Source organism: Macaca nemestrina, chromosome 1 (assembly GCF_043159975.1).
Source record: "Macaca nemestrina isolate mMacNem1 chromosome 1, mMacNem.hap1, whole genome shotgun sequence".
Taxonomy (NCBI): Eukaryota; Metazoa; Chordata; class Mammalia; order Primates; family Cercopithecidae; genus Macaca; species Macaca nemestrina.
In genome coordinates, this window is record NC_092125.1 from 56,920,604 (window position 1) to 56,942,329 (window position 21,726).

The window sequence follows — 21,726 nt, forward strand, 5'->3', positions numbered from 1 at the left end:
ATTGGGCTATGATCATACACAGGGAGAGAGTCTACTACTAACTACTAAATATTTACTAAATGTCAGGCACTGTGCTAAAGTCATCATGTGAATTATTTCATTTATCCTTAAAGCAACAATGTTCAGGTAGGGAATATTATACAAATTATACAGTTGAACAAATTCAAGCTTAGGAAAATTAATTTCCCCATGATTACTCTTCTAGTAAGCTGGAATTTAACCCTCTGTCTGAGTTCTGAAAAATTTATACTTAAATATAAGCAAGATTTTTAATTAAAATATAGTTGTTATTATTTTCCATATGATATGTCATAATTCATTGTCCTACTCCTCATTTTTGAACATTTAGCTTGCTATTATTAAATTTTTAAAAATAATGCTGCTTTGAATCTCTTCATACATACATACATACATAAATACATTTTAAAACATCACACGTCCTAATTTCAAAAGATTTCATAAAACCATTGCAATCAAAACAGCATTGTACTGGCATAAAACAGACACATCAACCAAAGAAATAAGAAAGCCCAGTAATAAACCCAACTGCTTATGGTCAACTGATTGTTGACAAAGGTGCCAAGAACACACAATGGGGGAAAGACAATTACTTCAATGAATGGTGTTGGGAAAACTGGATAGCCACTTGCAGAAGAATAAAATTGGACCCTTATCTCATGCCACACACTCCCATCAACTCAAAATGGATAAAGAACTTTAAATATGAGACCTGAAACTAGAACTTTTAGAAGAAAACATAGAGAAAAATCTCCATAACATTGGATATTCTCTTCCATGGACTGGAAGAGAAGATTTCCAAACTATATATCTGGTAATGAGTTAAGATCCATAATCTATAAGGCATTCAAATTTAAACAACTCAATAGCAAGAAAAGAAAAAAACATAATTAAAAAATGGATAAAGGATCTGAGCAAACATTTACCAAAAGAAGATATACAAATGGTCAACATACACATCTTTTTTTTTTTTTTTTTTTGACAGAGTCTTGCTCTATCATTAGATTGGACTACAGTGGTGCGATCTCAGCTCACTGCAACCTCTGCTGCCTGGGTTCAAGTGATTCTCCTGCCTCAGCCTCCAGAGTAGCTGGGACCACAGGCATGTACCACCACACCCAGCTAATTTTTGTATTTTTGCTAGAGACGGGGTTTCACCATGTTGGCCAGGATGGTCGCGATCTCTTGACCTCGTGATCTGCCCGCCTCGGCTTCCCAAAGTGCTGGGATTACAGGCGTGAGCCAGCGCTCCCGGCCTCAACACCTTTTGTCATAAGGTAAATGCAAGTGTAAGCTACATTAAGATATCTTGTCACACCTGTTAGAATAACCATTATCAAAAAAACAAATGAGAAGTGTTGGTGAGGATGTGGAGAAAAAGAGAGCCCTTGTATACTGTTGATGGGAATGTAAATAATTAGTATAGCCATTTTGGAAAATAGTATAGAAGTTCCTCAAAATAATAATAAGAGAATTACCATATGATCCAGCAATCTCACTTTTGGGTATGTATTCGAAGGAATTGAAAATTGGTACAACAAAGAGACATCTACAATCTCGTGTTCTCTCCAACTTCATTCCCAATAACTAAGATATGGAAGCAACTTAAGTGCTCAATAGATGAATGGATTAAAATAAATGTGGCATACATAATGAAAAATTATTCATCTAAAAAGGCAGGAAATTCTGCTATTCCTGACAACATATATGAAACTGGAGGACATTATGCTAAGCGAAATAAGGGAGGCACAGAAAGATAAATACTGTACGATCTCATTTACATGTGGAATCTAAACAGTTTAATTTAATAAAAACAGAGAATAAAAATGTGGTTACTGGAGGTTGGGAGACTGTGAGAGAAACAGTGATAGTAGAGACGTTTATTAAAGTTTACAGGCCGGGCGCGGTGGCTCAAGCCTGTAATCCCAGCACTTTGGGAGGCCGAGACGGGCGGATCACGAGGTCGGGAGATCGAGACCATCCTGGCTAACATGGTGAAACCCCGTCTCTACTAAAAAAATACAAAAAACTAGCCGGGCGAGGTGGCGGGCGCCTGTAGTCCCAGCTACTGGGGAGGCTGAGGCAGGAGAATGGCGGGAACCCGGGAGGTGGAGCTTGCAGTGAGCTGAGATCCGGCCACTGCACTCCAGCCTGGGCGGCAGAGCGAGACTCCGTCTCAAAAAAAAAAAAAAAAAAAAAAAAAAAGTTTACAAAGCTTTACTTAGACTAGAGGAATAAGTTTTAGTGATCCTATCATATCGCATGGAGACCACAGTTAATAATAATGTGTTGTATATTTCAAAATTGCCAAAAAGAACAGATTGTTAACATTCTCACCATCAAAAAATGATAAATTCTTGAGGTGGTAGATATGTTAATTACCTTGATGTAATTTTTCTGCATTATATTTATAGATTGAAACATCACGTTGTGGAGTTCGAGACCAGCCTGGCCAATGTGGCGAAACACCGTCTCTACTAAAAATACAAAAATTAGCCAAGTGTGGTGGCATGCACCTGTAATCTCAGCTACTTGGGAGGCTGAGGTAGAAGAATCACTTGAACCCTGAAGGCGGAGGTTGCAGTGAGCTGAGATTGCGCCATTGCACTCCAGCTTGGGAGACAGGCATGAAACTCAGTCTCAAAACAAAAAACAAAAAAGCAAAAGCAATTCACATTGTATCCCATAAACATAGATAATTAGTATTAGTCTATTAAAAATAAATACATAGGTAAATGGGAATTCTAGAAATACATTATTGATTAAAAGTGTACAAGCATTGTTAAATTATTGATAAAATTGTTTCCATAACATTTAAATCAGATCATGCTCTCATAAGCATTGTATATGTTCTGAAGGCAAAGAACACAAACCATTCTTAGCTAAATAAAATAGGACTTATTTTAAGCCATTAAAATTATTATAGACTCCTAAAACAGTCATCAAGAAAAAAAAAAGCAGAGCAAAGATGGCTGCGAAAATGGTTTCTGAACCTGGAGCTTTTTGGACTAAAGCTTTTTCATCCATCTCTCAGGGAACTGCAAAAATCTCATGTCTATTTCTTGTAACTGCTCTTCACTGACCACCTTGCATCTTTTATTTACTTTTTTTTTTTACATATAAGAGAAGTAAAATGTTAATCTATTCCAAATCTTCATGGAATTATACATTTTGTACACACCTTCTACTCCTGAAGGATTTATGTTTATTTTAATTCAAATTCGTAAGAATGAAAACATAAAAGTTTCAGTCAAATGAATGGATGGAGTCCCTTTGGCACAGGTGTGTACTTCTGATCTAATTTGCCATAGCTGGAAGGGTGTGTTTCCATGTTCCAAAAAGAAACTAATGGAAATGGAAAAATCAAGCCCAGAAATTTCAGCAGAAACCAAAGACAATATAGTATAGTATGAGAACATTCATGTTACCATCACTAAATTTTCTTCATCAGTTAGCTTTACTAAAGAAATATTACTTCTCATGGTTTTTAATTTGAATTTTCGTAAGTAAAGCAGAATTTGGCATCATGTATGTCTCATTTGCTTTACATCTCTGACCGCTCTATTCATGTCCACTGTTCATTTGTCTCTTTAATTGCTAATTTTTTCTTACTGCTTTTTGTATATTAAAAATGTTATATATTAAGTTTATTAATCTTTTTTCTTTCTTATTGTTCATATTCATTTTCATTTGGCTATCTGCCTTTTCATTATGTGGTTATTTTTGACACGTTTTAGTTTGAAGTTCAATGCAGTCAAAGCCACCCATTCTTTTGTCTTTTCTTTTCTTTTTGCCTCATTTGTGTTAAAATTGAAAATGTTCTTCACCATTTCAAGGATATTAAATCTTCGACTATGTTTATTTTAGAAAATTTTCAAAAATTACATTTAATTCCTTAATATACTTAAATTAAGCTTGAGAACTTGTATGAAGTCCAAGATACTATTTTTTCTCATTTAGCTAATATTCACAACACTTTTCCCACCAGAACTATCCATCTATCAAATATTTTATTCCAGGTGCGTTAAAGGGTTTCACAATAAGATTAAGTTTTTAAAATCACTTTTTAAAAACGCCTTGAAGAAAATATTGAACAGATGGCTGGCTGATGGTGGGAGTTAGGAGACTATTGGAATAGTCCAAGTAATAAGGGTGCATTTCTGGACTAAGGTTATACATAATAATTGAAATATTAGCAGGATAAAAGGTAAACATCTTCAGGACTGTGCGATTACATGTTTAGAAAAGGAGAGGAAGCAAGGTTCAGGAACATGAAATGAATCGAGATTTATGGCTTTGGTTGCTAAGTAGATCAAGGGTATTATCCCTTGGGAAAAAGATGATAAGTTATCTGTAGTCATGAATGGGCTTGGGTCTATGAGAAGAGCAGAAGACAGATATGTAGGTTTGGGATATGTAAGCTGGAGATAAAGACTTGGGTATCCGCAGCATCTGAGCAGATGTAAACATCATTCACGTGCCTGAGATTCCTTCAAAGATTGTGAGACGAGAGAAGAGAAAAAAGCCAGAAAGTTAAGGATGGGTCTCAGAAGGATACTGGCATTGGGAGTTTAAGCAGATGAAGAGCTTCTTAATAATAAATAAATATGACATTACTGTAATAAAGACAGAAATCCAAATGAGAGTGGGATCACACAAGTGAATGGGGACTGGAGTTTAGGAAGAAGTGGTAGCGGTGTTCGGCCTCAAGGGGAGTTCGAGTAGGATAATTGGCAGAAAAGTTTGATTTGTATTTGGCAATATGGAGCTCGCTGGTGTTTTGGTGAAAAGCAGTGTCATTACAATGATGTTACGCACAAGTGGGAGAGAGAAATGGTAGAAGATGCTGAATTATATATAATTGAGGTGAAATGGGGAGTAAACAAATAAAGACAGTGCTGCAGGCTACTACATACTATTTCTAAAATCTTAGCTTTTAAAAAGAAGAAAAGAAGTGGGGTAAGTAACTTGCGGATAAAGAAAGTATGGAGAATGTTTTTCTCAAAATTCCTTTGTTTTCTATTTGAGAAGAGAGAAAACTGAACGTTGTCTGTCACATGTGAAATGGAGCCAGATGGTGAGAGAGAAGGGGGATATCATAGGGGAAGAGATGTCCTGAGCAAGGCAGGAGGCTCACATGAGAGAACTCAGGGCAGAATCCTACGCATTCATAGGCTATAAACAAGGAAGTAGAGGGAATAATCACATGGACTCAAGCTTCTCAATGAAAACAGAAGTCAGTTCATCTGTTGAGAGTGGAATCGTGGAAAGGAGCAGTTGAGGAAAGAGGTAAACATTTAGGCTAAGCACGAGGGAGTGGAGTAGAAGAAAAGCTAGGTCAGAGTTGAGGGACTGAGGCATTTGGAGGCCCCTGACTATGTGTATTAAAGTGTCCATATGATGATGTGATTTTATTTTTCAGCAACACTGATATTGAAAGGACAGTTGCCTTGGTGATAAGAGAATGAGAAACTAGAATGGTAAGACGTGACAGACAGAGTGGAATATTAGATATCAGATGTGGTAAAATACTTTAAGGTTATGATGAGGTCTAGAGCTGGGTCCCAGAGATGGGTTTCAGCAATGGGAGTTAAAGGCAAATGAGATTTAAAAGATCAAGGAAAAGAAAGGATAGTGTATTTGACAATTTTTTAAAAAAATGAACATTGAAGCCATCCAGGTACTCCAAACATAGACACTCAAGAAAGCATTTTAGTTTGCTATATAATTATTATCATTACAAATGGTAAACTTAAAACTGCTGTGATCAAATTTAATGACAAATGTCCTATATAAAAATGCAGAGGCAAACCACTTAAGAAAAACCATGATATGCATGGGTTTTTACTTGAAAAGTCAGATGAGTAAACATGAGGCAATTAATGGGCCATGACTGTAAGTCTAACCACACAGTTCATGCACAAAGTAAGTGGGTAACGTTTTAATTTAAAGTGGAAACTGAATTGGGAGAATCAATCTACTATATGACTGTCATAAGTGTTCTGATAGTTATATAGTTATGTATATATTATTTTCTTCTTCTTTAGCATGTTACATAGCAAGAGGCAGAATTATATGAGCAAATCCTCACCCAGAGAAGCAGAAAGCTAAACTTATCTGGTGTTTCTATCCCACTTTGACCAGAACACCTAACAAAAGTTGTAAAGAACACATATTTGTAAGTGTTGTTGCTGTCAATGGCATGGGTGCTGACGTCCATCTTCATGTCTTCTTTTCACTCACACTACAACAGTAGGAAGGTGAGCTAACCTAGATGATGATACTATACGTTGGATGGACAAAATAGTTTTGCCTTTTCTAAAACATGCTGTGTTTATAGCATACAAAAGGTAGAGAAGTTTTATTCTTGTTTAAACCTGTGCCTTTTTTCACTGAAATCCCATCACATGATATAAATTGAACAAATGAAACAGAAGATGCTGACGGATTTGAAAACTTAAAGAACAATAGTACTACTCTGAACACATCTTTCAAAGATGGAATATCTGTTGATTGTGACAGCAAAAAGCGGGGCCACAGTTGCATTCATTGTTCAGTGAGCTTGTCTACACAGTTCAACCCACCGACAGCAATGAATGTTGATTGTGACCTTTTAAAAAATAATCTCTGCACAGGGAAGAGAAAGTCCTGGTGTGTCCACCTTTGGTTTCCTGTCTTCAATGAATTCTGAGTGCCATGGAGTAGATGATGGTTAGCCATAGGGTACAATCAACGGTCGATGGTTTTGATTTTAATTCCAAACTCACCGACAGCGTTGAATGTTCACTGAAGCAACCTCAAAACTCAGAATTCTGCTCACTTTACAGTATCTGTAAGTATCTGAAGGGGATGGGAGACAGAAACAACAGTACCTTTAGTCATATATTTTATGAATTTTTATGCCTTTTCAAAAGAATACAGAAGAAGACAAATAAGAAGCGTGGTTCTTCCAACGAAGAGTTTGGCAAACCTCCACATCACATTGTAGGAGAGAAAAGGGTCAGTTTCATTAAGCTAAAAAATGGCCTATATTGGCTTAGTTCCAGAGATGGAATTATCTCACTGTTAAAGACAGGGAGAATTTGTTATTCAAAGTACGTTGGGGCATAAAATCCAAACAATATCTTATGATTTAAATATCGTTACGCTTATAATGGGCAAGCATTATGTATATAGTTTATACAAAAATTAAACAGAATTACCTTAGATTTCCTCAAAGTAAATTAGCATTGATGATATCATTTATATTTACATTATATATTTACTATATTTTATTCTAAAATAAGGTTTTAAAATTAGTGTAATTTACTAAGAATAATCTTATTTAGAAAATACTGAACAAATTATAAATGAAGAAACCAGCTCAATTCATTTTCCTTAGCTTATGGCACAAATATTTCATTAATACAGTGAAAGGTAAATATAATCTATGTATGCTACGAAACCATTTATTTCCAATTATTTTAAATAACATCTAACATCCCTTAACATCTCTTTATGGGTAGATGGGTGAGGGATTCTTTTCACAGTCTTATTTTCTAAGACTTTTATCATTAATGCTTATTTTAAAATTATTATGAACTCTACTGAATTTATTTTTAGAACCATTTTCAATAATTTTCTACCATCAATTAAAACAAAAGTCACCTTGGATGTATCAAAACCAGAATAGAAAGTCATTATTTCATCCATTTAACTTGCATCTAATATGGTTATAGAGTAATTATCTGTAGGAGTGACAACCCACAATAATTTGGAATGCTACTTTGAAGGTGATCATGGTCTATTCAAGTCAAGGCAATTACTCTCGAAATGTTAGTGAAATATGTATCCCAAATTTTTACACATTCTTACATTTCAGTCACTTAGAATATTTTAAAGCCAATAATAGTTTAACCTTTTGGACAAATCGTTCACATGAAAACTTTAACAGATAGTTTTTGAGAGAAACAGGGACTAGTGATCAACTGGTAGTAAGTTTTGAATTGACAAATAGTCATAGAATATGAAACAGTGATGTATCTGAATTTTTCATTGTTTAATTCTTTTGAAAGAAGCAAATTTCTCCCACAGAATAAAACCCTAGAAGAATGCTTTATCAGTAGGCATATCTGTGTTGCTGCTGCAAAGAATATTATCATGGGACTGAGGACTCATTTGTTTGCATTATCAATTAAGAGTGAAAGCATATCACTCCTGTTCTGTTGCCTGCCTATTGTGGTACTAGTGTCAGGTCAATATACAACTGTTTTCAATCATGCCTATTCATCTCTTGCTACATCTACCAAAGTTTGTATAATAGGGATGTTGTGATTAAAGACTCTACACTGTGTATTTTCCCTTAACACAAAATGCATTTGGCCTACCAGTAAACAAAGCTCTAGGTCAGTTACAAATAATTACAATGCATAATTATGTTATCTTTTGTTTTCCAAAATATTATCCTAGAAGTCTTTGGAAGAATACAATTAACTTAATCCTAAAGTTGTTATATTCTTAGACTAAAAATCTTAGCTATAATTGATTTAACATTAAAATTCTTAAAAATCTTATAATGATTTACTTGAAACTATAGAAGTTACATTAAATGACTTGTTATTTACACATAAAATAGCAATGATAAATAAAGTGATTATTTTTTCTTTCCTTGGGCTAACCATAGTCATAGTTTGTTGAAGATAAAACCTTATGTCTTAACAGTTTAAATCATTCACAGTGGAAAATAGGATCTCTGTGTTCTTGCTTCCAATTAATCTAGTGTCAGAGAAGATAGTAAACTTTAGGCTCTATATTCTAAATTATTTTGTCTAATACAGAAAAATTGTTCCACTTGTTGGTTCAATTTAGTTTTCTGCTCACTCGTGTGGTCTTGCAATTACTGTCTTGTTCCTTCCAATCCTATATCTTTTCTATCTTTATTTTCACAACTTAATTCTTACCTATAAATCATTTATCTTTAAAATATTAAGATGTAATGGTACTGGCAAATTTTTAGAACACATTGTTCGTAATTCCGGAATTCTAAGTTGGTGGTAGCAATATGCATTCTTGCATAGTTCTCCTTGAATGAAAAGAGCCACAAGCAATAGGTCATTTATGCATAAATACTCTCTTATCCCCTTCTTCCTAATTTTGGAGGGTTGTGTGGGTAGGATAAAACCAATCCAATTTGCATCCAAGCCAAATTTATTGTAGCTTTCATTTCTCATCCCTAGGCTTGTGGGAACATTAAGTATTTCAGTTTTGCTTAAGGTTAGTAGGTCATAAATAAACCAAAGCAATTTTTTTTTGCTTTGTGCAAGAGGGTCACGAAATACATAAAATACCAACCACATTTAAACAAAGCAAACCCTAACATGAATTGACAGAGGAACATAAAAAAGTAGTGCAATGCGCCTCAGTAAAAAGCCATAGGGATTTGGGATGCTGAAGTTGTCTGTTTTAGGAATAGATTATATATCTTGTTTGATGATCTGTATTTAATTTAAGTGACTGCCTCTGCCAGTCCTTCCAGAGGGCAAGTGTGTGAAATAGAGCATCTCAATGTCAGTCTCCAGTCCTTTCCTCCGCCTGATGCCTTGACCTAAATTGGGCACGTGGGCATTGATCTGGACAAATGAAAGAGACTGAGTCTTTGCTGTCATGCACGTTTTATCCTTAGTTTTACTTAGTTTTAAAATCTGAGGAGCAGCATGTATGCATAAATAGATTAATAGTTTAGTCAGTTTTATTTTATGTCATGAAAGTGAATCTATTCAAAACAAAAGAAGTGAAAAATATTGCATTAAAAAAATGCCATTGCTGTTTCCTCCTCCTTCTCCGGAGATAAAGCTATCTCTGAAACTCATCATAAATAAAATTTCCGCTTAACTGGCATTTTGGGGTCCCAAGATCCCTTTCTCATGTCTGTCTCCATTTTCTTAGATTTCTTCCTCTGATCAGGATATAAAATCTCAATAAATGCTTCAGCACTGGCACTATTGCCTTCCCAGTTATGCAGTTAAAGTGCTTACCACAGAAATGCTCATTCTGGGTAATTATAATTGTAATTATGGGGCCTTCTGGTTGCTTCAATAGAAAAAGCAAAAGCATGAAAGAGGTCAGAAACTGACTAAATGTCATGGAGAGCAAAGTTGGGAACTTGGACATGGTTCTCCAATGAGAAAGAAGGAAAATCAGGGCGAGCCATGCCAAAGCTTGGCTCCAATGAGATTATCTTTTACTATCAAAATACTAGCACCCCACAGAGGACTATAATTATATTTCCAATAGTTTTGTAATTAATGACAGCCCTTACTCCTGATAACGGCAAAGAGCCTGAAAAGTTTCTGGTTTTCCATCCCAAAAAACTGTGGGAGTAATTCCACATTACTCACTTTGTAAAATGTCTTATTAATTTCCTTTCAAGAAGGGACGAATTTCCACCATAACCTTTGCACTATTTGATAAAGTTATCAGTAACTGAAAAAAATTAATTGGTTTATTTTTAACATACATATTAACTGTATTTACATATAAGAAACCCACATTGTGCCTCTTACAAAATAGACTTTGAGTGACTTAAAAATGTTTTCCATAGTAAAATCCAACCAATTGACACATACTGACCACTGAAACTTTTATTTTATTTTATTTTTTGAGACGGAGTCTCGCTCTGTCGCCAGGCTGGAGTGCAATGGCACGATCTTGGCTCACTGCAGCCTCTGCCTCTGGGGTTCAAGCAATCCTCCTGCCTCAGTCTCCCGAGTAGCTGGGACTACAGGCGTGCACTGCCATGCCTGGCTAATTTTTTTGTGTTGTTAGTAGAGACGGGTTTTCACCATGTTGGCCAAAATGGTCTTGATCTCCTGATCTCGTGATCAGCCCACCTCGGCCTCCCAAAGTACTGGGATTACAGGCATGAGCCACCGCACCCAGACAACAGTGAAAATTTTTAAAGCAGCTTTAAACTCTGGAAAGATTTAGAGATTTACAGTCTACTCATCTTTTTGGTTTGTTTTTATAAGTGTTTACAGATATAAATGTTTGTGTGTTGTTTGTTTAAAAACTGCATACAAACTCAAATATTCAGAGTTTAACGTAATAAGAAAATTAAAAAGAATCATTGTAATTCCAACATTAATATCATTTTAATAATCTCCCATTGATTGTTGATATTATTAATATTATTGATAAATATTGATATATTTTGTGTATTTTACTTTTCTCAAATTAATCACTTCTTACTATATGCTAGTTTAAACTATTTTGTTCAGTAGAGTATATACATACACACTATGTCTGTATGCATAAAGTTTTTCTATGCATGTCAATTGCAGCAATGTAAAGGTGTAGTTTATTGGGTAGCATAATATCATAACTAAGGAAACAGCAATATAACTGAGTCAATGAACCCAAGACCTCCCAGTCACTGGCTTCATTGTATAACCTCTATGAGATCTGGTTTTCTGAATAAAATCTAGATAATAAAACCATTCTCATATACAGTGCTTCAATATATTTCTGAATAATCCTTTATGACAGATATTTTAAAAGGGATACCATTATGTAAGGGGATCAGATTAAATCAGGGTCTCCTTAGATTCTAATGCTTCTTCCTTCAAAACCAACTGTTTTCCCACTGCTTAAAAAAATTCTATTAGCCTTAAAACATATATATATATATATATATATATATATTTTTTTTTTTTTTTTAAATTAATGACACAATAACATTCCCAGTAAGGTACAGCACTCCGTTGTGTGGCTTTCTTACCTGGTAGGTGGTAATGACTGACAGACAGGGAGAGCTCTTCCAAGACAAGTAGCTCTAAAGAGGATTGATGTCTACTTGAAAGTTATAATTAATCTTAAACTCTCCTAAAGTTAGGAACCCTTGATTAACCTAATGCACCCCGTCTTAATCGTCAACATCAGTGCAAACTATGAAGACTATAGTGTATTCAGGATAATTATTACCGTTAACTTTTCAAAATAGTTTCTTATTCTTGAGCTTATGCTATAAATTATGTTAAATCAAATCAGTATGCCACTGGCTATCTACATAGAATCAGACCAGTTTTTAAATTTTGTTGTACTTTTGAAAATTTTCAATCTTCATATTTTTTAATATTTTGAGGTTTGTTTACTGGAAAGTTATTTCAATGTTTATTTGCTCTGAAATTTCGACTTTTTTCTGAAGCAAAAAATAAAAATAAAGAGAGAGAGAGAAACAGAGAAAATGAAAGAAAACAGAGAAAGAGAAAGAGAAAAAAAGGAAATATATGTAACTAATTTTTTTTTTCAAAATCCTTGGACTTAAAGTACAGATAAATTATATTGAGCTATCAAAAGTAATCCTTTATAAACAATAAGTTATTTACATAATCAATTTACAAAAAAACATAGAAAAAAATCTCATTTTTATAGAAAAAAGCACAATGATGATGTGAAGTTTGGAGTGAAATGAATGTAATGAAAAATTCAAATCACAGTTGAAGCCATGTTATTTTTTTCATAACGAGAATCCATCGTGTAATAGTATAACCCCATGACTTCCACAAACTGTGCCAATGCCCTAGTGAGCAGTGTTTATTTTTAGCAAAGAAATATAGTGCCCTCGATCCAAGAATTTGTACTGATAGTTGATTAATCATTCAGTTTAGAAAGTACAGATGTGTTAACTGATATTCAGAATAACTTAAAATTAATCCCACATAAGCATTACCATATCAGTAACACAACTTCTGTTATTATGTTATTATTAATACTAAATTAATATTTGAAAAGTAAGAGTGATATGTGTGTTAGAAAGAAAGTAAGCATTTGGGGGGAATTTTTTTTTCTGGGACAATTGACATGATGGATATTTGTTATGAAAAGAAGTAGTCCCCCTTGTTTAAACAAATTATTAAAATTTGCCAGTGAGTGCAACATGAAATGTACAATCAATGAAAACACATGCTAGGCTTTTTAATTTTTTATGTGAATCATTAAAATGTTATTTTATTATTGTATTACTTTGGAAAATGAGTGGTTATAATTGTATTTTTAGGATATTGATAATATCTTTCAAGTTTTTTTTGCTCCATTCAAAATACAGTCTACAAATTGGAATCTCCCAAATTATTTGACTGCATTCCCCACTATGTTATTAGAATACCTTACTATTTTGGGAGGATATTGTGGACGTATTACTGGCTTCATAAATTATACAAGCATCTGTTCTTTCAATCAACAGGATACCAAATGTTTTTTACATCAATCTGTGTGAAACAATGTATATAATACTATTTTATTTCCTGTGAGCTTTTAGTAAGCACTGACTTTGTAGTCAAAAAACGTTTGAGTAATTAAAATGGTGGAAGAGAGAGGAAAACCGTGAACAAAAAATGTATTACCAAGTAAGACCTGTGTGAACTTTTAAAAATAATGTATGATATAAAACTAGTTGCACTATGTTTCTGGGTTTCTATACTACATAGAAGTTTTTTAATCAATTGACAGAATTTGAGAAGTTTTAAATACAAAGCTGAATATTAAAAGGTTATTTCTCATGACTCTAATTTAATTACATAAAATGCTATATTAGGATACTATGAAAATTTATAAAATTTTTGATCCTGAGTTCTGTACACATTACATGGATTGTTTACGTCACCACAGTTGTCTTTATACAAATTTATCTTTTAAGAACGAATAATCCAAATAGACTTGAATATGCAAGAAGGTCTCTAAACCTTCCCTAATGTAACCAGCAGGTTACTGTTTTCTCTCCATGGGTGACCTGTGAGCTGAGAAAGTATTCTCAGCCAAAAGTCAAGACTCCATTATAGTTAAATATTTTTTCTTGATAAATAATATAAAAATGAAATACTTTAGCTCAAACATACACCATTATGACATGTTTGGATTATCGAAAGAATATATGCATTGATTTTGGACTCTGATAAGAAATCTCTTATAGTCCTGAGATTCTGTAACTTTGTAGTTTCTATTTTTTATTTTCCTTAATCAAAGAGAATGAATCTAGAGGGCTTAATTAATATTTTCTCTGTGCTACGTTTAAAAGAACGAATAGGCAAAACTCCAGCATTTTGTTAACAATTCACAGTACTTTTTTCTTTATAAAAAATATTTATAGATCAGCATATTCTTTGAACAATAGGATCACGTGACTACTTGATTCATTGAAATCATAATTGAGGAAAGAAAAAACAAAAGACTTAATCTGGGGATTACTTTGTGTTTCTACCAACATAAGGATGTTCTTTATTACATGTGTAGCAATAATACAGATATTATAACAACTTGAAACTACTCATAGTCTTTACATTTTCTCCTCCAAAAAACATACTTGAAAGTTAGATAGACAGATAAGTGAGAAAGTTACTTCACAGTAAGAAAGTTTTCCTCCATTCACATTTTCAAATTTGCACTGTTGGGCTGCTTTTTTTTTTTTTGTATTTACATATGTACAGAAAAATGAATGGCTTAAATTTTCAAAGAGTACCACATTGTTGATGACAGTCTATCAGAGATAAAGGTAAATCACATTTGATGTTATTAGGTAACTGTGGAAAACTATGATTTCATTTAAACAATCTTTTTGAATTTATTACCTACAATCCTGAAAGGACCCCTTCCCACTACCACTAATCCATCTAAAACACACCTAGTTTCTAGCAAATACATGATGTAATTGTGTTACACTTTTAAAGTTATTCCTTTGGGGCTTAATTTACAAGCAACCTCTCTCCTGTATTAAACATAAATGGTTACCGGAGATCAATGCAGAGAAAAACCGATACAATTACCCAACTGAAGAATTACTTTCACAAATATTAATATTTGCAATTAATAATAGAGTGGCTTTATAGTTTACATTTTTAATCAGTGAGGGTATTAATTAGATAATCTTGGATCACGTTAACTTAGGTGTTTTTTAAATACCTCCCCTGAAACTCTAATTAAATATACTACTCTTCCCAGTTTCCTGTCTTAAAACTAAGTTTTTAGTGTTGCCTGGAAGCTGTTAAACAGCTGCAACATTCCAACCATGAAACTAATGCTTTTTAGGGATGAGTGGATTACACAAATGCAAATGCAGTTAAGTTTTTTCTGGGAAAAGGTCTATAAATGTATAGATTTTTTAAAAAAACTTACTTATGAAAAACGTTCAGACATAAGAATATAAATATGCCCATAAGTACCTTAAGTGCTTTATGAAAAAAGTGACGATTACTATACAAATAAACAAACACATCATACAGCCATAGGAGGAAAACAGAAGTATTTATTCTGTAGAAGTATTGAGTTACATACTCAAATTGGCACAAAGACTCAAAATATTTAACAATTTGAGACAAGCTATCAGATAGTGACAGAATTCTAGCGTATTTTCCATGTCCTTTATATTATTCTATGTATATAATGTATTAGCTTCTATTAACAGTTTTTTATTTTCTATTTATTAACCAAGAATTTGTTTCAAAATTGCCTAAGAAAACAACATAAATTAAGTTCCATATTTGTACCTTGAGACTTACAGGCTATCTGGTATTTCCAGTTGACCTTTAATATGAGGAGAGAATAGGATAGTGTAGCAGGTTAAGGGCAAGTACACGAAGATGATATAGAATTTTAGTTTCAATGCTACATATTTTTCTCTGTGAGAAGTTCTCTAAAAATGAAATATAGGCATACCAGTAACTTAATCAGTTTCTCTTTCTTGGCCTATCTCTCTCACTAGATAGTGAGATCCTTTGGGTCAGAGGCTGTTCTTTAGTCATCTATAGACTGTGAGCACCTAACATATTTCCCAGAGACAGGAGGCACTCAGTAAGTGTTTGTTGCCTCTTCCTTGATTCCCTAGCACACATCAATATCTAGCTATTCAACTCGACTAAGTTTACTTCCCCACTATCTTCCATTTACCTGACTTCATAAAAAACGGTGTGGAAGTAGATAATTTTCATACTGATGTCTAATGTGTCTGAATGTAATCTATTGCCTTTAAAGTTATTTTCGAGAGACTGTATACTTATTCTAATAATATTTTCATTTTTGAAAACATTTCTATATTATCCCTGTTGATCAAGGCACATGGGTATCATGTAAAGTATAATAATTTGGGGCTCACGCACAACAGTATTCACGAACTGTTTCTAGTTTTATTTAGTAAAAGGGTAAGTGGACGGAAGCAGAGAAGACAGTAAAGTGCCTTGGTTAAACAAAAGTCCTCCTTGGAAATGAGTTTGTCTACTTCTGTTCTTACCCTAACATATCGTTCATAATAGGTTTCACCCCTACCCAGGTATCCAAACCGCATACAATTTCTCATTAAGATAAGTTCTGGCAAAAAACAAAAACAAAACAAAACATATATATACATAAACATATATATATGTTCTGTAATCAATATATATATATGTTTTCTCATTTCATTACTTTTCTAGTATTGTCTTAGGTGCTCAGGACAAATATCCAGCTAATCTGGTTGTGTTCAGCCACATGACCTTCAGAGGTATTTCATTGACCCCAGATTAAAATCCATCTAAGTTTTAAAATTCCAATTCTTGTGGACCAAGCTGATCAACCAAACTGATCAACTACTATATGTACCATTTTTTTTGCAACATTAAGAGTTTTTAAAGCTATTTTTGAAACTTGAATCATTCTCAAAGGATGGAAAGTTGTCTTGTTTGAGTATCTTTGAAGAGTGGGGTTAAAAAATAAATGGTTCAATTTAATGGCAACTCCTAAAAACATTGTGATCAGTGGCAGATCCCCTAGCTTATGGTGCCATCTTTCAAAGCATTTAACTCTGAAGGGCAAACAGCATTTGGATGTATACACTATAGGGATGTGTTTTTCCAAAAATTAGTCACATTAATGTAAATATTGATATTTATTTTTAAAACTCAGCAAATGGAAAGTTTGTTTCACAGCCAAAATTTTTTAAATATAAAAGTGATTTTTACTAACAGTTAAGATGTTGCCAGTGAGAGTGTTCTTAAGGGAAAATGTTTTAGCATTCTTGAATTTTTTTTTTATTGAAGTCATTTTAGCTAGAAGATATTTTTCCCAAAAGATATCATTAGAAAGAACATTAAAAATAAGAAAATAACTTAGGGTCTTTTTTCCAACACTTCTTTTGCTTTCATTAAATTCAGTTTATATCAATGTCTAAAAAATTGATAATCATTCCATTATCATGTCATCTCTTGTTTTGTCTTTCAGTACAGCTTTCTCTGTGAGACACTGATCTATATTGTAATCTGTGGTCATCATATTGTACCTAAAATTACACTTCTTAATGTCGTATTGGATTTCTTCTTACTGCTCAAAAGAAGAAATTCTGACCAGTAAACAACAAATTGAATTATATAATCACCTCGAAGAGTAAGCATCCCCAAAACAGCTTCAAACATATTGACTGGCTTGAACAATCCAATCAGTTTCTCCCCATACCTAATAACCAACTACAGGGAAGGCATATTTTAAATAATGAAATTTACAGATGAATCCTATCACTCTGGAGAAAAGAAAAAAAAACTATAACAATATATTATGCTTCAATCTATTTTTAGCTTTTATTTTCACATAAAACAGAAAAGTGATTTTGGCCATATCATTTCAAAAATCTTCTCTTTTATAATTTTAGGGTAAAAAATTGTTTACTAAATGGAAGTTTTTAACCTAACTATTCATTTATAAATAGCTTCTTTCACATTCTCAATTCTATATTCTGCCCAGTTTTGTTAAGATCACCTCAATGGTACAAAAGTTGCTAATTTATACTGACTTTAAAGCAATCACACAAACACACCGTTTTATGCACCAGAACTGCAAGATTGGATCTGTAATGAACAAAATTAGCTGTGTGAAATATCTTTCAGTAAGCACTTTTAACTTATCCTAATTTTCTCATACTATAATGGAAACATTTGAGGGCATTCCAGAGAAATATTTTCTTTTCTTTGGGATAAACAATTATAATAAAAAAGCCAAAACATCTATTGGGGAGAAAAGATATCAATGAGTAAGCCTTCATTTCTATTATGGGAAATAGCTTGAGGCATGTGAAGAAGTAATGGCAAGTGGCTTGATTTTACTCTGCCTTTAAATACAACTTTTTACTTTAAAGTTAAAATCATATGAAAGCACACGTTTTGTAAGCCTCTGTAATTACTAAAGATATCTTATTTGAAAGGATAGCAAAGTTTTAAAATTAGGTGCACCTACATCATCACAAATTTGGAATAATTTGGGGGAAATAATGGAATTAAAATATACACTGCATACTGAGAAACTCAAAACAGATGTCTCCTAAAATTTAGTATATTTACATCCTTATAAACAGCATATCTTTCCAAAACATGACATTTCATCTTTAGGAGAGTTTTTGTGTGTCTATAGGACGATGGGGTGGGAGAGGGAGAATACGTTCTATTCAAAGTTCTACATCTGATAAAACCAAAATTGAGTTTTTACAAATTATTTTAAGTATGACAGAATGTTTCTATTTGAAGGAATTTATGAATGAATAAAGTAATAATTTGCTTTAAGCTGACTTACTTCAGGCTTTTGTGTGTGTACTATAGTATATTTGTTCAGCCCTCACTCTTTGATTTTTATATTTTTGAAGATTTTAGAGACTTTTAAATGAAAATGTATACCAGAGATATTTCAAAACCTTTCTCTCCACCAATAAGGCTGAATTTGGAGGTTGCACCAGTTGTCTTACTCTATGACATCATAGTTTGCTTTGGAATTCTCAGAAGGGTATGTTCAGATCCTTGCTATAAAACTGTGGAAACATAGAGGAAGTCTTCGGGAATCTGAAGTTCAAACTTCCAAACAGGAATAACCCCACCACCTTTTAAAATCTTTTCTTAGCTTTAGATGCAAACAAGGAAACTAAAGACTCTACTTTTATTAGGAATTTAGCAATTTTCTATCAAAGCCTTTAATACAAATAAATAAATAAAAATTTTTGTTATCCTAACTTCCATGAGACAGAGAGAGCATGTGTGTGGGAGGAATGGAAAGAAGAAACAAAGGAAAGGTGGGGAAGAGAAGAGAAGGGAGGGAAATGAAAGAGAGGGAAAGAAAGGGAAGAGAAGGAAGGAAGGAAGGAAGGAAGGAAGGAAGGAAGGAAGGAAGGAAGGAGAGAGAAAGAGGGAGAGAGAAGGAGAAAGACAATGGAGAGACGGTTTCTAATGGGCATGGTGCCACTGTAACAGATGGTCATGGGTGTAGACAGCCAGGAGAGGCTTTTGAGCATCAAAGGACATAAGGGCTAAAGGCAAGGCTGATCTGGAACCACCTAAACATTTACCTTTCCTGTATGAATTGAGGGACTATTTACTAATGGATTGAGTGGAGTCCTTTTTTGTTGTTGTTGTTCTTTATCTAAACAATGACCCTCTTGAGATTCCATACCTGAGCTGAGCAGGAACAGACTCTTGTACTTTCTACTACTGCAGAGTTTTATATTTGGACAATTGGATGGTACTTATATGTCCCATTAGCTAACAGGTTACATTTATAGTCAAATATATGCTATGCAATAGCAGCTTTATTTTAAGAAAAATAATTTTTAAATTGCTTATTTTGGTTTTCTTTTGTGAAACTGAAAATTATATAAGTCTATGGTTTAATGTCAGAGAATTTCAATGTAAGAAGTAGATACCGAATAAAGCCTATTCTATACTTTAGGCATTACTTTGATTATAGATTATCAGCTGAAAGTGAGTATAAATTTGGATTATTTCTCACTTACTTAACTATAAAAATACACAGATTCTGTGATAAAAAAGAAATCTTAAGAAGTAACCCTAAAATTAATAATTATCTCATCAGGTAACAATGAAAACCTATTCATACTAATTCTATTTATTTTATTATAAAGAATATTCTACCTAGATTATACTTCCTATCAAATTAGTTTAAGTCTTAAATTTCTACTTCTTTGGATGTTCACCACATAGTCTAATAGAGGCACTTAATTTCATAAAACGATGACTAAGAAAATGTAACAGACTTGCCTAAAACCCCACAAAAATATAAAGATAGAGCCAGGAGTCAATGTATAATCTGGAGTCATTTCTAATAATATTTTCCTCTTTTTTAGGGGCTCCGTGAAATTCATGGGTTGGGCAAAAAGTCTCTTCCCAACTTTTAAGACTATGATTATTGCTTCAGCTCTTTTTCCATTTTTTAATTCATCTTACGAGTTAATTTTTATTTTATTTCAGTGCAGAGGTAACACCTAGAGTGTTACAATGTTTCATTATAACAATACAAACTTACTGCCCTATTCTAATTTTTTCTCTCTCTCTATTTTGTTTTGTTTTATTTAACAAGTACACTCAAGAATCTAAAACTTTGCAGTGCCTTCAGATCAGTGTCATCACACTAGTATCCATGGAAAACCAGTATCTCCAGCCTTTCCCTTCTGTCCTTCAGAGAGCCACCAGGACCTACAGCTGATCTCAACATGTCATCAAACATCAGCATCCATTCATTTTTTTCTTCTGAAGAGCAAGGGCACTTAACAGACTTTTTCTTTATTATTTTTCTGTGAGACAATGTGTTGAATGCTTTATACTTTGTAATAAATAAAAAGCTTATCTGGTTCTTAAACTTCTTGATACTCTTTCTCCCTTCCTCCTCCTTCTCTTCAAATAAATCACTTATTTTTCAATATTTGAAATGGAGAATGGTAAATCAAGACTTGAAGACAGAGCCAAAATTTGCCTTGCAGAAATATGCATCAGACCTTAAAACAGTATTTTTTCACTATGTCTTCCCATTAGTTAATTGATATCTTTTAAAAATGTAAAAAAGTTCAAATTCTCTTGGATCCATGTGAGAAATACTTATATTATGTGATATTCACCAACATTTCTTATTAATATATTTAGGTAATTTGTTAACAATTATATCACTTTGAGAGTTATTATTCATGCTTTTCTGTCTTGTCTCCTATCTCCAACCCAACCTATATACATTAATATATAAATAATTACCCTCTTAAAAAAGTAAAACCATGCTAAATCTACAGAACAATGGAAAACGAGAAGTGGGAATTCTGAACAACAGAAATTTTCTGAATCCTTGTCTGTCCAGGCACAAAGCTCATTTCTGAGGTCTGCCATTCTCTCTATAAAATCGGTATGCGTTGTCCGACATCAGAATGGGTCCTGGACCCCTGTTCGCATACGTGGCAGAGTCATGGCCCTGTTCTGCCACTGCACTTACCAGAGGAATCAATGAGCAGAATAATGTGCTGCCTTTTTCTCTAGGATTTTTTGCTGAGATGATTTAGGCAGTAGATTTCCCCAAAATCAATCAAGTTCTAGGTGACATTTTTTTCTTTTTGTTTTGTTTTGGCTTTGTATGTTTGTTTTATTAAACACTCACTGTAAGTATTTTCTCTGCGTCATTATATACAATAAAAGGAGAATAATTAGGAAAGGTCAGATAGAATACTTTTTTTTTTTTCATTTTAAATTCATTTCATTTGAAATGTGTTCATTTAAATGAAGAATGGCCTAAGAATCATTTTCCATTTGTTTGAAGAACAGTCATGTTGTAGTCCAAGAACTCTGACAGCAAATTGCAGGATGGCCAGGGCTGACCCTTTTTGCCGAGTTTAATGAGCTGGGAAGGCCTGAGTTGGCCGTGTTCATCCACATCCACCAGGGTCCTTTGCTGCAGGCT

General features: G+C 33.4%; 1 protein-coding gene across 1 annotated transcript in view; it reads right to left on the bottom strand.

The window, feature by feature from the left end:
- LOC139358111 (uncharacterized) overlaps positions 1-21,726 on the bottom strand; it is a 63,653-nt gene that overhangs the window by 33,128 nt on the left and 8,799 nt on the right. The window contains exon 1 of the mRNA XM_071077676.1: positions 1-21,726. This exon is cut by the window's left edge and continues 33,128 nt beyond it; it is cut by the window's right edge and continues 8,799 nt beyond it. The gene's annotated coding sequence lies outside the window, so the exon portion shown is untranslated.